Source organism: Microtus pennsylvanicus, chromosome 1 (assembly GCF_037038515.1).
Source record: "Microtus pennsylvanicus isolate mMicPen1 chromosome 1, mMicPen1.hap1, whole genome shotgun sequence".
NCBI lineage: Eukaryota > Metazoa > Chordata > Mammalia > Rodentia > Cricetidae > Microtus > Microtus pennsylvanicus.
The window spans coordinates 124,955,276-124,972,561 of record NC_134579.1 but is presented as its reverse complement, the minus strand read 5'-3'; the positions used below and the strand labels follow the sequence as shown (position 1 = coordinate 124,972,561).

The following is a 17,286-nucleotide window of genomic DNA, read 5'->3' as shown; positions in this document are numbered from 1 at the left end:
TCATTGGAAGCTGCAGGTGAACACAAAGAACTATGGTTCTGATGACAAGTTTATCCTGACTGCCACCTACCTGCCTAAGTCATTCTGGTCCCCAGGTTATTGCTTCTTCAGTTATAAACTAGGAAACTGAGATGAACTGTTTCTTTACCATCACGCAAAGCCCAAGTCTGGAACTCGGTGCACACCTCCCTAGGAAACATACATGGGCCACTGAGAACAAATTCATCGCTGGTGTCCACAGGGTCCCACACAACACACTCAAACGCGAATGCTGAATAGGTCCTTACATCTCTTACTCATTTGTTCAACAATGACTTTTAAGCCTTAGCCATGTGCCTGGACCATGCTGGACACTGAGGGAAACTGACAAGTACCTGCTGTCATAGAAGTGGCCCTTGAGCTGAACTCGAGGCATAAGCAGATGTGAACTGAACAAGAGGAGGACAACTGCATGGGCGTCTGCATCAAGAGCCAAGCAGTCTGAACATGGCTGGCGTCAGAAAGCCTGAGCTTTCTCTGAGCATGGATGAGGCAAAGAAGATAAGACAGCAGCACACTTGGATCACACGGCTTTAGGTCATGTTACAGATTTCACCTTTACCTGTAAAGCATTGGGAGGTACATGCACTGCCACACACACACAAACACACCACTGTTGAAAAGTCCAGTGTACAAGGTGATCTGTATGGCATTTTAAAAGCCACTCCTTTTAAATGGAGACTGGATATAGGTGGGAGCACCTGAGAGCACTCAGGGAAGCACTGTCCAGGCCAGAAGTGACAGTCCCAGAGGAACCAGGAAAAAGCCTACTGTGTTTCAAATACTAACTGATAAGAAGAGCATCAAAACTGATCTTAGTATTTTTTTTTAAAAAAATCATTCATTGTATGACTGCAGGGGCATGAATGTTACTGCATATGTATGGAGGACAAAGGAGCACTTGTGGGAGCTGCCTTTTCTCCTTCCACTAGGATTAAACTCAGGGGCCAGGCCTGCATGGCAAGCCCTTTTACCCAGTAGTGAGTCATCTCACTTTTGATCAATGCAGACAGATTGCTAGGAGTGCGCCCCTCCCAAAAGAAGAGCCAAGAATGGCTGACCTCCCACCTCAGCAGCTGCTTCAAAGACCCTTCTCACCATGGCCAGGTGTGCAAAAGCTGGACAAAAACAACGGCCTTTCACACTGACGGCAGCGTATGAGAGTGCATGGGGCTGAGGTATATAGCTCAGGGGTAAGACATCTGCCCAGCATGGGGGAAGCTGCAGATTCAACTGTCAATCACCACACACACACAGGAGAGTAAAAGAAAAATTCTCTAGTCACAAAGAACATGAAACATAGTATCAGTGATAGTAAGACTCTAATAAGCAACTGCATTTATAGTCTGTAGGAATCTCTAAAAACTACCAGAAATGACAAACACCTACAGATACACAAATGTAGTCATCTCTAAAAATTGCCAGAATGACAAACAAACACCCACAAATATACAAATGCAATTGCAAACCAATTCATTTTTGTTGCCATTTATAACACTGAAGCCCACCGTTTTTCAGACTATAGTGTATACAAATGAGCTCTTAGTGCTGGGATGGAACAGATGAAGCAGTGATGCTCTGCCCTACCCCCCTCACCTGCACTTCAATTCCTTTGGGGCTAGACTAGGAGCCCCCACAGGCTTCCTCTGCACCAACTTCTCCAGGGTAGTGGGGGCATTTGTAAGGTGGTCAGCATGTCAAAGGAAGGCACACTGAAAGGAATTCTAACCCTTATGTGGATACACACCATGGCTTTTCCTGAATCCACTTTGACAATGACTTCATATGATTGCAAACTTTTAGTTCTGTTTAAAGCTAAACTCACTGGTCAGAGCTACAAAACCAAGTTGTAAGCATCCCCAGGTGGCAAGGTGCAGTAGCCTTTGGTCTCAGCACTCCAGAGGTTGAGGCAGGAGAATCTCAACCTCAAGACCAGCTGAGGCTACACAGTGAGTGTGAGGCAAGTCTGGGTTTAGAGCAAACAAAGCAAGGAGCTGGGAATATGGAGCAACCCATTCTGCAAGAATGTAGGCATGAGTTCTGATCTCCAACACCTACATAAAAAGCCAGGGGTGGCCAGGCAGTGGTGGTGCATACCTTTAGTCCCAGTACTCAGGAGGCATAAGCAGCTGGATCTCTGTGAGTTCGAGACCAGCCTGGTTACAGAATGGATTCCAGGACAGACTTGGAGAAAGCTTGTCTCAAAACAAACAAACACACAAAACACCCGGGGGTGACTGCATGTGCCTGGAACCCCAGATTGTGGGGTTCCACAAATAGCCAAGTCCTGAGAGACTTCTGACCAGCAAGCCTGGCTGAAAAGGCAACTTCTGGTTCAGGAAGGACCCTGTCTCAAGGCAGAAATGCAGAGACCAGTGAGGAACATTGCAGTCACTGACTCTGGCCTCCACACATGGACATAGGCGTGCACACTCATGTCCAGCCCACAATAGACAAACTCTCAATACTACAATATTTTGAATTTATCCAAGAACTCAGCCAAGAAAATTTGTAATAACCAAAATGTGGGCTGGCATGATGGCTTAGTAAGATGTTTGTGGTTAAGCCTGATAACCTGAGCTCTAAATTCCATTCCCCAGACCCACGTGGTTGGAGAGAACCAATTCCTGTAAATTGTCCTCTGACCTTCAAATGTACTCAGTGGTCCATGTGATAAATAAATATGGATTGTTGTTGTTGTTGTTTTGGGGGAAGGGTTGAGACATGGTTTCTCTGTGTAGCCCTGGCTGTCCTGGAACTCACAGAGATCCTCCTGCCTCTGCCTCCCGAGTGCTGGGATTAAAGGAGTGCACCACCACCGCCAAGATGTGTTTTTAATTTTTAAAGAAAGGAAAATACAAGTAAGTCTCCACCTACAAGTGTGGCATGCAATCATTCAATTATTCAACTTACACTTATTGAGCACCAGCTGCATACAAGCCAAGTTATGCTGAGAAACAAAGGCACAAAAATATTAAACATTCTTAACCTTCAAGAAATTCAGAATATAATGGTAACGGTGTTCCCAGTCTCTAACGAAAATCAAACTCATACTTCACTTAATAGTTAATTTCTATTACTTTAATCCAAAAAGTAATTAGTGCTAGCAGAGAAGCTACTGACGAGCATCACAAACTAGCATCTACCTCTGTAGCACCGTGTCTAAATAAACTACACTAGCATCTACCTCTGTAGCACCATGTCTAAACTATACTTTTTTTTTTTTTGAGACAGGCTCTCCTTCTATAGCTAGACTGATCTCAAAATCACAACAATCCCCCTGCCTCCCCCTGCTAGGAGCTAATATTACAGGTGTGAGCCACTATGCCAGGCTACTGCAAATCATATATTTACATTCTACTCAATACTCACTGAATGGGGGCTGGAGAGATGCCTCAGCAATTAAGAACACTGGCCGCTCTTTCAGAGGTCCTGAGTTCAATTCCCAGCAACCACATGGCAGCATACAACTGTTTGTAATCCAGCTCCAAGTGAGTTAACACCCTCGCGCAGACATACAAACATGCAAAATACCAAAGCACATGAAATACAAATAAAGATTTTTTAAAACTACATTGAGTGAAGGCAGATTCTAGTATTACAACCTTCATCAGTCTGAACAATACCACCCACCTCAAACTGTTCTTCCCCCTTATTACTCCTGTTCTAGGTCAAACACCATCACACACACCCTCAGGCATATCCTTGCTCTGAACACTTCATCAGCACTGACTTTCCAACACCTGTCTCCCGAATTCCCACAGGGTTCATTGTCTATCCAAAGAATATGCATGAGATCCACAGAAGCTTGTGACATGTTTTTTAAATCTTTTGCAAGACCTTGAATCTCAGAACTCCAGAGGCAGATCTCTATGGATTCAGGGCCATCCTGGTTGACATAGTAAGCTACAGGACAGTCATGATAACATAGAGAGATCCTGTCTCAAAAAAACAAAAGGACTACAACAACAAAACCCTTTTGTACACTTTCAGGGTAAAGCAACACATTAAGTCGTAATAAACTTTGTAAATAAGAAACTGCATAATTGTACCAGGAAAAATCAAGTTCCTGGCCCTTCTTCCTACACTTAGCAGCATGGGATGTCTGAAAAATGAGCTATAAGGGAAGCAATAAAAGCAGTCACTTTCCACCATGTGACGTAAGCAATAACTTTTTGGTACATGTTTACAGAGGAGCAGAAATCCAGGCAGAGAATTTCTCTGGCCACTGCAAAGCTCGTAACCATCACCACTCTGCCCTAATAATCTTCCCAAAGGTCACAGGAGTCACTTTGACTTCCAGCTAAGGTTTTCAAATGGAAAAGAGAAAAGAAGGAGGAAGAGGAAGGTCATGACTATTTTGAGAACACTAGCAAACTCTCTCTTTTATAGGTAACAGTAGGCAGAGCATCTTCCCTTCCAGCTGTTGGGGCACCCTTGCATGGGTCCAGCCTGACCCCCTCATCCACTCAACTGTTCTCCTGAAACCTTGGTACCCTGAACACAAACAGTTCATACAAAATCTGTTCATTGGCAAGGAAACTCCTTTTAAAAACTACTAGGCTGGCCAGATGGTGGTGGTGCATACCTTTTAATCCCAGCACTTGGAAGGGAGAGGTAGGCAGATCTCTGTGAGTTCGAGGCCAGCCTGGTCTACAGAGTAAGTTCCAGAACAGTCAGGGATACATAGACAGACCCTGTCTCAAAACACCAAAAAATAAAATAAAATAAAAATAAAAATTACTAGTCTTGAGAGATGGCCCAGCTGTTAAGAACATGTACCCTCTTGCAGAGTTCGATTCCCACATTGGGTAGCTCACAGCTGCCTGTAACTACCGCTACATCTCTGGTCTATGCATGTTCCAGCACTCATGTGCAACAACTCCACCAAAACACACATATAATTAAAAATAAAATACATCTTTAAAAAAAATTGTTACCATGAAGATAAGGATGTAGATAAGCTTGTAGACTTAGCAGGAAGCCAAGGATCTGATCCTCAACAACACATAATGCTTATTTATAATCCCAACATTCAGGAAACAGACAAGATGATCCTAAATTCAGGGTCATCCTCAGCAAGACTGGGCATCTTGTGAGTGGAATGATACAGCCTGTAGCTGTCCAGCAATAAATTACTGGTTAATCTGTGATAACAACAACCATCAGTGAGCAAGAGAGAAAATAACTCAAGCCATTTGCTTGGGTCCCACCATTCAAAGGTCAGCTGAACTGGGGAAAAGGAGCTTCAAAGGAAGATGGAGATGAAGGTAGATGATGCTCCTAGGAGGCCAGAGTAGTCAGGAGGCCTTGGGATGCATGTCCTGCGGAGAAAAGTTAGGGCTTAGAGCAAGGCTCCTACTTGTCTACCAAATGAGTCTGGGCAAGCAAGAACCAGAATTCTACTCCACCATTAACAAGCTTACACTGCTGCAAGTTGAACAGTCTCTCCATGTAGGCTGGAGATTTGCTTATGATGCTGAATTTATACTTCAAAAATCATCTGAGTCCCAAATACCCGTCAGTCTCTGGACCACAACTTGTTCTGGGTTGACAAGGGACTTCAAACATGATCTCCAGACAGAGGCAGCATCTGGGTTTGGGGTCATTCAGAGAACTCCATGGTCACAGCTAGTCCCCTGATGATGTAGCTCAGTCCAGGGCATTCAAGTCACCCTTAAACTGCATGAGACCAAAGTGGCAGGCTCAGAGAGGGAGGAAAAAAATCAAGCCTTCCAACTTTGCCTCTGAAGCTTTGCGAGAAAGCAGCAGTGGTCAGCACAGGAGAGAACCAAGGGCAGCTACTCTACTCCTAGGAGACAATGGGCCAGCAAGACGGTCCAGAGAGGAAAGGCACTTGCCATAAAAGTCTGCTGACCAGAATTTGATCTCTAGAATCAAATAAAGGTGGAAGGAGAGAACCATTCCACAAGCTATCCTCCGACTCTATACCCACACTATAGCACGTTATTCCGTGACACAACATGCACTCACACAGAGTAAATTTTAAAACTTAAAAATAAAACAGATAACACATCTTACCAAGTATCATCCAAAGAGCAGCGGCCTGCCCTTGCTGGCTCCAGTCACTCTCTTGCTTGCCAAGAAAAACTAAGATGACAATGTTTAGCTAAAGATACTATTAACCACAGAATGAATTCACTGGCTCACTTTACAGCAACTGTTCTCATAAATTCCAAGTTTGGATCTCAGCTCAGGCACCTGCACTCATATGCACACCCACCCACACTGAGAGACATACATACATATATGTATACCCCACCTGTGTCAGACACAGTCTCTCTCTCTCTCTCTCTCTCTCTCTAAATGCAAAATGTTATGTGAAAATGTACAAAATGCTTTGTGCCCTTTATTTATTTTTTTTTAAAGATTTATTTATTTATTATGTATACAACATTCTGCCTCCATGTATGCCCGCACGCCAGAAGAGGGCGCCAGACCTCACCACAGATGGTTGTGAGTCACCATGTGGCTGCTGGGAATTGAACTCAGGACCTCTGGAAGAGCAGCCAGTGCTCCCAACCACTGAGCCATCTCTCCAGCCCCCTGCCCTTTATTTTTTTAAATACAGATATTTCACTTGAAGTAGCCCCGGCTCTAGTTCTATAGAGTTTAGCTATTTAATAAATTTCTTGAAATATTTTTACATTTACTTATATTTATTCTATGTGTATGAGTATTTTGTCTATATGTGTATCTGTGTCCTACAAGCTTTGCTGGAGGTTAAAAAAAGGCTTCAGGCCCCTGGAACTGGAGTTATATATAATTGCGAGCTGTCATATGGGAGTTGGGAATCTAACCTGGTGCTTTTAACCACCAAACCTTCTCTCCAGCCATAGTTATTTAATATTTTTATGGAAGAAATGTTTAGTTCTGGAAAAGGTAAATGCTTGTATTTTTATCTCTATGGCCTGGGGCACTCCCTAGTCCATACCTTCTTTAATTGATCACATCTTCCCTGCTATGTTAGGAAAATAGAACTGATAATCCAAAAACTAAAGGTTATAGAAAAATACTGCACATAAACAGCAGCATAAATATTCACAAAATGATCTCAAGTTTGACTCAAAATAAGTATTTAGATAGACTATTACAAGTGTTTAATTAGAGCTTTTTCTTAAATTTGAGCTATACTGCTTTTAATATCCCTTTTTTGTATTATGTTAATGAAAAAATAAACATTAATAATGTCTTATTTTTTCTGACTATATGTTACAATGAAATAAAATGTATGTTGAAATAGAAACAATGTAAAATTTAAGAATACAAATAATTTTAAATCTCTCTGCTTAATGGAGATGACAGCTCCGGTTCACACATGTCCCCAGGCACCACTTGGGCAGCAGGCACATTTTTATATGAATAAATCAGTCTCAATTCTTTAAGTCCCTAAGAATGAAAAGAATTAGAATCTTTAACTGGGAAAGAATGCTGACAGTTATGAAAAGGAATTTCAGCGTGCCTCGTGTGAAGTAAGCAAATAATGATTAAACGTTCATCCTCAGAAGAGCTGCTCCGAACCCTGTCAAGTCCCCCCAATGCCAAGAGTGGGGAAACGCATCCCCAAGGCCCCTCCCTCACACTCTCATCAAGCTTGGCCCAGAAACAGCTACAGTTCTGTTCACCTGGTATGGGGAACCTCAGCAGCTGCTAGCACCTGGGGACTCAATTCTCATGTGACTGTTGCTCCTCCAAGTCACCATGTGACTAGACTCAAAGACTGTTCTGGCTCCCAGAGGTAGGACGACCCCATGGGAAGCAGTGATCTCCACGTGGTCTATCAGAATCCATGTGGTTCCAGCAATAGCTGATGTGTTGTTCCCGTCCAAAACTCAGCATGTTCATGTGCTGATGGTGACTAGTGCCCCTTTTTTCAGCCAGACATGATAAAAGTCATTTTTAACAAGCCTTTAAAACATTAAAAAAAAGTGACCATTGTTTATCATATTGAAAAAATAAAAATGAATAATACTGTCTTCAACCCCCAGTGCCATAAATGAATTAATTAAAAACAGGAAATCCGCCAGATGTGGTGATACATGCTTGTCATCCCAGCACTCCAGAGGCTGAGGGAGATGACCTCTAGCTCAAGGCTATCCTGGGTTACAGAACAAGTTCCTGGTCAGTCTAGGCAACACAGTAAGACCCTGTCACAAACAAAAACTAGGAAGTGAAATCTACTGAAGCTTATCCAAGACCTACATTCTGTCACATTTCCACAGTCCTGACAACCTGGACCAATTCACCAGTGTTTTAACCCAGGTCCAACCAGACTGCGAGAACAGCACGTGGCAGTAAACTGCAGTGACAAGTCCTGGACCCGGTCTCAGTTTAAAGGTCTAGCAGAAGCCCACAGTGGAGATCAGGAGAAGGGAGGCATTACACGGGGTCAGACCCTAAAACTGGCAGGGTCACAGTATAAAAAGGAAACTCTGTTTTTAACTTACGGACCCATAGTGTACTACACACCCATTTTTAAACTGCATGAAATGCAGGGGACAGTTGAGTTATGGCTCTTAGGCCAATGAGTCTCAAAGGCTCCTGGAACACAGCCCTGGCATCTAAAAAGCCAGAGCAGCCCAGTGTCTCCAGCTCTGGCCATCAAAAGAGCCACCAGGAAACTCCAAGCAGGCAGCTGGATTCACAGAGGTCTACAGTGACACCTCCCACGTAGGCAGAATGAGGACTCTCTCAACTCCTAAGAGGACATACTCCTTAAAAGGTGGCCTGGTACTGCAAGATTTTTTTCCCCAATGTGTAGCCTTGAGTGTCCTGGGACTGCTCTGTAGACCAGGCAAGTCTCAAACTCACAGAGATCTGCAAGTCCAATGAAGCTAGCAGGAGGACCTCTGCTAAAGCAGTGTTCTTAACCACTGAGCCATTTCTTTTCTCTGATTCACGGTTTTGCATGTGTTATTTTACAGCAAACTGCCTTCCCCAGTACTGACAATTAAAACTTAGACCTCAAGCACGCTACCCTGGAGCTCCACTCAGCTTCAGCTGTAGTTGTGTGAATTTCAAGATGCAAAGGCAGGCATGGCAATAGATGCACACCTATAATCCCAGCACTCAGGAGAGTGAGGCAAAAGAACCCAGAGTTTGAGACTACAGAGGCTCTTCTCCCAGAGAGCACTCCACTTCCCCACAGCAATGCCAGGCACATTACAATGCAACTCCCTTCCAAACTGTGAAGAGAACAACAGTCTTGTACCTGGAACGAAGTCCTTGTCCTTGAACCAGACAGACAGGCAAACAGATCAAATAAACACAAGCATAAGGCCTAAATAAGGGACACACATTTCAACAGGCACAGACAAACAGGTGCAAAACCACGGCCTCAGATTCATCACCTCCCCTCCTAAAATTAAACATTCTTTCCTCTTCAGAGACTGAACTAGAGTTCAATGTCTAAAATGCTCAGGCCAAGGGCTGGAGAGACTACGCCAGTTTATGAGCCTAGTCTAAACTCTTACGGCTCTTCCAAAGGACCCAAAATTCAGTTCCTAGAACTCATGACCAGCTGCTCACAACATGACAGGATCGAATACCTCGGGCTTCTGTGGGCACCTGCACTTATGTGCATGTATATATACACACACATACAAACACATGCAATCACAGGCTAAGGTGGGACTGAGGCCCCATCTCTTAATAGCTTAGCAGAAGTATATTAAGCTCACAGATCTCTTCTCCACAGCTGCACTCTGACAGACATTTAGCAGCAAGAGAAGAGAAAGCAGCTGATGTCTATGCTGTACTATGCACTTTATGTGTCTTCCTCTTAGGCTGATAACAACCCTGGAAGGCTGGGTGATAAATACTACAGTGGAGAAAACTCCTCAGGGAGATGAGGGCACTGAGAGTGAATGCTGGCCAGTTTGGCTACTAAAGCCTACACTGACTTTCCTGGCCTCAGAGCCACTACACGCAGGCCAGTCTTAGAACGAGGACCTGGAGCTCACCAAACCTGAGTCGGCAGAGATTTGGAACTGCCCTCTTCTTTACCACCCTGCCACTTCAGTGAATGAGAAAAGCCATATTCCCAAATGGTTTATCCCTTTGCAGAAAGATAGTAAGGGAAATGTTTTTAATTAGAATATCAGGAACAAGCATTGCTGGGAATATTCACTCAGGTCACTGTGAAATACCCTAGAACACAAACAGAGGGTGAAAAGGCACCTTTAATCCCAGCACTCTGGGACTTCGGGGCCAAACTGTCTACATGGTGAGTACATGATGCCAGGGCTACATAGTATGACCCTATCTCAAAACAAACAAACAAGTACGTCACCTTAGGATTCAAGGTCTACCTACTTCCCTGAGTGCACTACACTCTGGCACTTGTGGTGGCTACTACTGACCACTGATTGCCATCAAGGCCAGCTCTAAGCACCTAGTGGCTCAATCATATCCAACTGTTTGCCCTACTGAAAGAGGTTGTGTCCCAAGCGCTACTGTTCAGAGGGAAGGAGCCCAAACAAGTATGGCCTGGCCTCAGGGGAAGGTCTCCAGTTTCAGTTTTACATTTGAGCACTCCTAGAGTAAGAAGCTGGCTTGATGCCAGGAAGGCAGAGGGAAATTACCCATCTTTCATTCTTATTCTGTAAAGGCAGTAAAGATGTCAGCAATCAGGAAACCTACTGTCTTCAGGATAATCCCAGCTAGCTTCTATAAATTGTCCCAGTAGGCATCAGTGGCTAAGCCATGAACAACAGACCCTCGGTTTGCCTTCCACATTCTGCATCTACTGGGAAGACAGCTTTCACACTATCTGCTCAGATTCAGGTCCAGATCCTTGGAACAGACAGCAGTGATATGATATTTAAGGGCAGGAACAATGTCAGCTAGTGTGGAAGAGTTGTCAAGGAGTCAAACCTCCCAAAGGACAGGAAGGAAGGATCCAGAAAGCAGGAGGGAGTGTAATAATAAGCTCCTCAGGAGACCTGAGAACTGACACTTCAGTGAGTAGCGTGGAGAAGACATGGAGCAACAGTGCAAGGCAAGGCAGGCTGCTATCAGACACTATTTCCCTCCACAGTCACAGAAGGAAGTCTGAAGCTGGCATCATAGCTCAGTGGTTGAAGACATTCACAAAACAGGCCTGCAAATCGGAGCTGGATCCTAAGAACCCAGACAAAGCTGGAGGTTGTCTTCTGACCACCACAGGTATTCTGTGGTACACGTGCCCACATATGTAATCACTCATATACATATGCACAGACACACGAGTACATCATTCAATTATACAAACACACAAACATCATTCATAGACATATTTCATTCATACATACATATCATTCATACATATACACCATTCATACACACAAACATCATTAGTACACACATATTAAATGAAATTTTAAAAAATCTGAACTTAATTTTGGAGGGCGAACACTTACAAGATTCGAAAAAGCAATACTTTTGCTCTACAGTCCCTTCAAAGTAAATTAATTCAATTCTTTTCTCAACTCTCTAACATGTATCCTTTTTTATCTTTCTTGGTTTTTCGAGACAGGGTCTCTCTATAGCTTTGGAGCCTGTCCTGGAACTAGCTCTGTAGACCAGCTGGCCTGAACTCACAGAGATCCATCTGTCTCTGCCTCCCGAGTGCTGGGATTAAATGCATGAGCCACCACTATCTGGCTCACATGTATTTTTTAATTTACATAACTAAAATGCTAGAGCACTTGGGAGGCTGAGGCAGGAAGATCGGTGTGAGATTCAGGCCAGTTTGGGCTGTAGGGAAACCCTACTGCAAAACAAAAATAAAAAGGGAAAGAAAACAACAAACCAGACAGATAGATAAATAGATAAAAATGTGGTTTAAGGTCTAAGTAATTTCTAGTTTGTAAGAATTTACTACTTATAAAAACTTAGTTTTGTGCTTCAATGGGCACTGTTAAGAAAAACTAACTCGCTAGGTGGTGGTGGCACACACTCTTAATCCCAGCACTTGGAAGGCAGAGGCAGGTGGATCTCAGAGAGTACGAGGTCAACCTGATCTTCTACAAAGTAAGTTCCAATACACAGAGAAACCCTGTCTCGGGGGGGGGGGGGAGAAAAGGAAAGGAAAGGAAAGGAAAGGAAAGGGAAGGAAAGGAAAGGAAAACTAGCTCACAAATAGGTAAAACAAATGTCAAATCATGTAACCGAAAGGGTGTTTATAAAAATAACTCTTAGCAGGCAACAGTGCTGCACACCTTTAATCCCAGCATTCAGGAGGCAAAGACAGGCAGATCTCTCTGAATTCTAGGCCAGCCTCTACAGAGAGAGTTCCAGGACAGCCAGGGATACACAGAGAAACCCTGTCTTGATAAAGAAATAAAATTGAAACATGTATCTGTTTTAAAAATAGGCAAAGAATATAAATACACAGGTCTCCAAAAATCCTGTCACTGGTACAACAGAAACCAGGCCCACATGGTACACTAACAGTCAGAAGACGGCTACAATCAAAAGGGCAGATAATAACAAGTGTTGGTAAAGATGCAGAAAAACTGTAGTCTTTGCTCATTATGTATTAAAAGCGTCAAACACCGCAGCTGCTTTGGAAAACACCATGATAATTCCTCCAAATAGATAAATACAGGCTTACCAGATAACCAGCAATTCCATTCTCAGGTCAATATTCAAGAGATAAGAAAATACATTTCACATACAAACTTATACACGAATGCTCACAGCAGACTTACTTGTATTGTAGTAACTAGCCCAAAAGGCAAGCACCCATGAAGAACAAATGAATGAACAAAATATGGTATGTCCATACAATGAAATATTATTCAAGCATAAAAAGACTATTCCATAAATGGTTACATAAATACATAAATGGTTTTGTTTGTTTGTTTCAGACAGGGTTTAGCTGTGTTGTGTAGCCCTGGCTGTCCTGGATCTCGCTCTGTAGACCAGGCTGGACTTGAAGTCACAGAGATCCACCTGTGTCTGCCTCCAGAGTACTGGGACTAAAGTTGTACGCTACCACTGCCAGGACATAAATCTTAAAATATGATTAAAGTGAGAAACAAAAGACCATATACTGAATGTTCTAGACACAGTATGTCTGAGGAGAGCAAACCCATACAGAGGTAGCTTAGTGGTTGCTAGGACTGGGAGGGGAGAATGATGAACTATTTTAACTGAGGGAAATGACTAAACGGCTGCACTACTCTGTGACAGCACTGCACCTGAGCAACTGTACACCTTAGTGAGTTAAACTGTGCGGTATGTGAATTACAGTTCAATAAAGCCTCTACGAAACAACAAGAACCCACTGTGCACTGTCAGAGTACTAAGCAGGCACTAAAATAGTAGAGAAGCTTGCCCGTGAACTTCAGAGAACCTCAACTAGGGCAATGAAAACCCAAGAGATTCCATTACTTAACATCTAGGTACTAGGCCATGCTGAAATATTCATGAAGAATTCCATGTTTTAATACAGAAGGCTGTCTCTAGTTTAAAAGACATGGGCCAGTCCCAGAAGAGTTCTGGTGACTCCGACGCTGACACTGGGAAGTCACCCGATGGAACACAAGCCCTACAGCCTTTACCACATGTGTCAGTAGGCTGAGTGTCAAAAGTAGCTCTCACTGAACCAACCCAGGAGAGGTTAGGCACTACAGTTACTGTTTCTAAAGCACCAATATGCAACATCAAAATGTTAAATGGATATTGTGCTCTCATAAAAAACCAGGTCTTCCACAACCCCACTTACTTAGCTAAGAAACTACCTTACCATTTCAAACATTCTATCACATAAACATTAGAGCAACTCTACTCCCCACACAGCAGGAATGAATCCCAGGAGTAATGTTTAAAAATGCTATTTAACAATCCTGAATCTAATCCTAAGTTATACATAGACACAAACACTAATTAGCACGACCTGGTCGAAGTAACAAATAACCATGAAAACTTTAATGTGCCTACAGTAACATTTCTCCAATATATATATTTATATTAAAACTCACGACACTTGGGAGACTGGAGAGATGGCCAAGATGCTAAGAGCACTTGCTGCTCTTCCAGAGGAACCAGGTTGGGTTCTCAGCACCCACACAGGTGGCTCATTACCATCTGTAACTCCAGCTCCAGGGGATCCCAAGCCTTTGGCCTCCGAGGATGCACACACACAACTTAATCATGAAGATCTTTTAAAGTCATCAGGCTTTCATGTACTGTCCACAATTAAAACATAAGTAACACACTCACAGAGAGAGAAAGCATGTTCTGATTTCTTATAGAAGATTGCACTTGACCTTTCTATCAGTCTGCTTATGTGACTGTCAATTACCAAAAACTGTGCACTTGTAGACCTATGGTACAAGGCAAGCCTGTGTTTCCTCATTTCTTTAGTCTATTCATGCATGTGTCTTAGTCAGGGTTACTACAGCTGTGATGAAACACCATAACCAAAGCAACTTGGGGAGGAAAGGGTTAATTCAGCTTATGTTTCCACAGCATAGTTTATCATCCAAAGGAAGTCAGGACAGGAACTCAAACAGGGCAGGAACCTGGAGGCAGGAGCTGATGCAAAGGCCATGCAGGGGTGGTGCTTACTGGCTTGTTCCTCAGGGCTTGATCAGCCTGTTTTCTTATAGAACCCAGGGCTAGGAGCCCAGTGGTGACCACACCCACAATTGCTGGGCCCTCCTCACGTGATTCACTAAGAAAATGCCCCACAGGCTTGCCTACAACCTGATCTTTCCGAGACATTTTCTCAACTGAGACTCCTCTCTGATGACTCTAGCTTGTGTCAAGTTGACAGAAAACCAGCCAGTACAACACACAACCTCTTAGAGTCGATGCTCACTATTGGGCTGTCTACCAGAACATTACAGAGTGTGAAACACACCTCAAGTCTCCCTAGGTCAGTCTTCTGACACACGCAGAGCCAAATTCTCAACAGCCTTTGCCCTGGAGCTCCTGAGGCTGCAGAAGGGAATATGAGCCACCGATTTGTCTTCATGACTGAACAGGAGGCAGAAACAACTGCTTGTACTTAATCGTGTTCCTGCCTCTGCTAGCAGGCCCTAGCGCCAGGGTTCTGCCAGACACGGACAATGAGACACTTTATTATATAGGATGACTAAGGGCCTCCCAAGTACTGTTTAAGGATATAATCCCAGCAAGGAAAGCCATGGTACGGGGATACAATATTTTGTGCCAACCATTTCCAAAACTAAACATATGTGGCACTGTGTATAAACACACTTGCGGTCAATTCTTTTTAAATGCTTACAGGAAGGGAAGGCCTTAGGATCTTGCAATTCTAGGAGAGATGAACAACTTGCAATTTGCTTCTCACTCCTAATCCCACGACCGAAATGTGTAGAGCAAACCGTTCCGACACCACAAAACAAGGGCAGCCTACATGAATGCCAAATATAGGATGTGATTCTAAACCACGATGGAGCAAAGCCTGCATTTCCTTTTCCAGCCTACAAAAACCCTTTGAACACTCCCAAAAAAGGACGTCGGGGCCGGCACCTCCCTCGGGGAGGAAGCCCCTTTCTTCTCGGCAAGCCTGTAGCCGGCCACTTCCCCTGGCGCGTTCACAGCACTGGAGACCGGGCTGCTGTGCGTACACCCGCGGGGGGACCGGCGGCGGAGCTGGGCTGAGCGTCCCCACCCTCCACATCTGATGTCATCCTAGCCATCTCGGCGCGGCTGAGCCCCACCTGCCCCGCGGGTCACTAGGTTCCGCGCCGGGCCTCCCTACAGAGTTCCTCCTCCCCGCCACGCCGCTGCAGGCTGCCCCCGCCTCAGGTCTTCAGAGTCCAGGAGGCCGTGCACCCCGAGCCAGGCGGAGCCCTGGCCGAGCGACCGACCTCGCCCCGCGCATCCGGCCCCACGTGAGCGCCCAGCCCCGGCCTCCCCGCAGCCACCGCCTCACGGTAGCCGGGCCCAAGGCCGAGTGCCCGCTGCCCGCAGACGGCCATTCCCCGGCCGCAGCACCTCGGGCACGCGAGTGCGTCCCGCACACTTAGCCCCGCCGGCTCCTGTCATCCCGGGCTTCACACGCGGGCCCAACGCCGAGTGCCCGCTGCCCACAGACGGCCATTCTCCGGCCGCAGCACCTCGGGCACGCGCGTGCGTCCCGCACACTCAGCGCCGCCGGCTCCTGTCAGCCTGGGGCTTCACTCGCGGGCCCCGAAGGTCCGCCCGCCCCGGCTCGCTCCCGAGCCGCCTCGCCTGAGCGCGCGCCGCTTACCAGAGCCCGGGTGCCCGAGGCGCCGCCGAAGTCCCAGCTGCACAGCCCCGCGAAGCCTTCAACCGCTGCCGCCTCCCGCCTGGCACTGAGCGCCGCGCGGGGGAGGGGCGCGGCCGCCGCTGCCCAGACCTCCTCGCGCAGGCCGCGCCCCAGAGCCGCGCCGCGTCCAATCAGCACCGCCGAACCGCGCCTTGCCACGCCCACTTCCGGAAGGTCCGAGTTAGGCTCCCGGCGATCCTTAGAGCGCCCCCTCTGGTGGTGTAGAGCAATACAGGGAGGCTCCGAGCACACGCTGCTTTCCTGAGCATTTGAAAGGCCGGGCAGCCACGCCCATGGGCTCCTTCGAGCCCCACCCAGTTCTTTAGAACCTGAGTGGACGTGCTCAAGCTCCGCCCACCGGCCCTGTGCAGCCTCCCTATGAACTTGGTCTTTTGACGACGCTAACTCCCATCGAGCCCGTGAGCCAGGCCCGGTCGTCTCTGACCTAGCTTTCCCCAAGCTCAGCCCCACAAATCTCGGCTCGGGTATCCAGGAGTCCCGTCCCGGAACCCGTAATCATCCTATTTGCTGCATCCCGGGCCCCGCCCACGGCCCTGCACGGACTTAAACTGCAAGCCCCGCCCCAAATTCTTAGAAGCCCCGCCCCTGTCAGGGCCTGCTCACGCCTCTCACCCACGCTCCATCCCTCCCACTACCGTCCTGAATCAACCCAGGACACCATGGCCGCCCTTGGGCTGCGCCACACCTACCAGAGAGAGCTAATGACTCGATTCCTCAGGTAAGGGAGTGAAAACTCCGTGCTAAAGTCCCGCAATAAGTCGAGAGTACGCGGATTCCAGTTCCAGCTCTGTTATCAGATGGAGTGGGCCAGGGCACAGTTTCCTCACCTCTTTGGGTCTCGGTTTTCTAATCTTGAGTGTGAGGTTATCCCATTATTACCCAAAGCCTTTCAGAAATATTAAGCTTTGAAATACCAAGATCTAACTGGGTGCAGGGAACTGGGTCAGCCTAGGAGT

The 17,286-nt window shown here is 45.9% G+C and overlaps 1 protein-coding gene across 2 annotated transcripts in view; it reads right to left on the bottom strand.

Moving 5' to 3' along the window:
• Window positions 1-16,408, bottom strand: part of Coro1c (coronin 1C) — a 74,868-nt gene extending 58,460 nt beyond the window's left edge. The window contains exon 1 of one of the 2 annotated variants that reach the window (XM_075983112.1): window positions 16,271-16,408. The gene's annotated coding sequence lies outside the window, so the exon portion shown is untranslated. Of the gene's footprint in view, window positions 1-16,014; window positions 16,212-16,270 lie in introns of those variants that run through there. The other variant, XM_075983121.1, reaches the window with a different exon arrangement.
• Window positions 16,409-17,286: the final 878 nt, after the last annotated feature.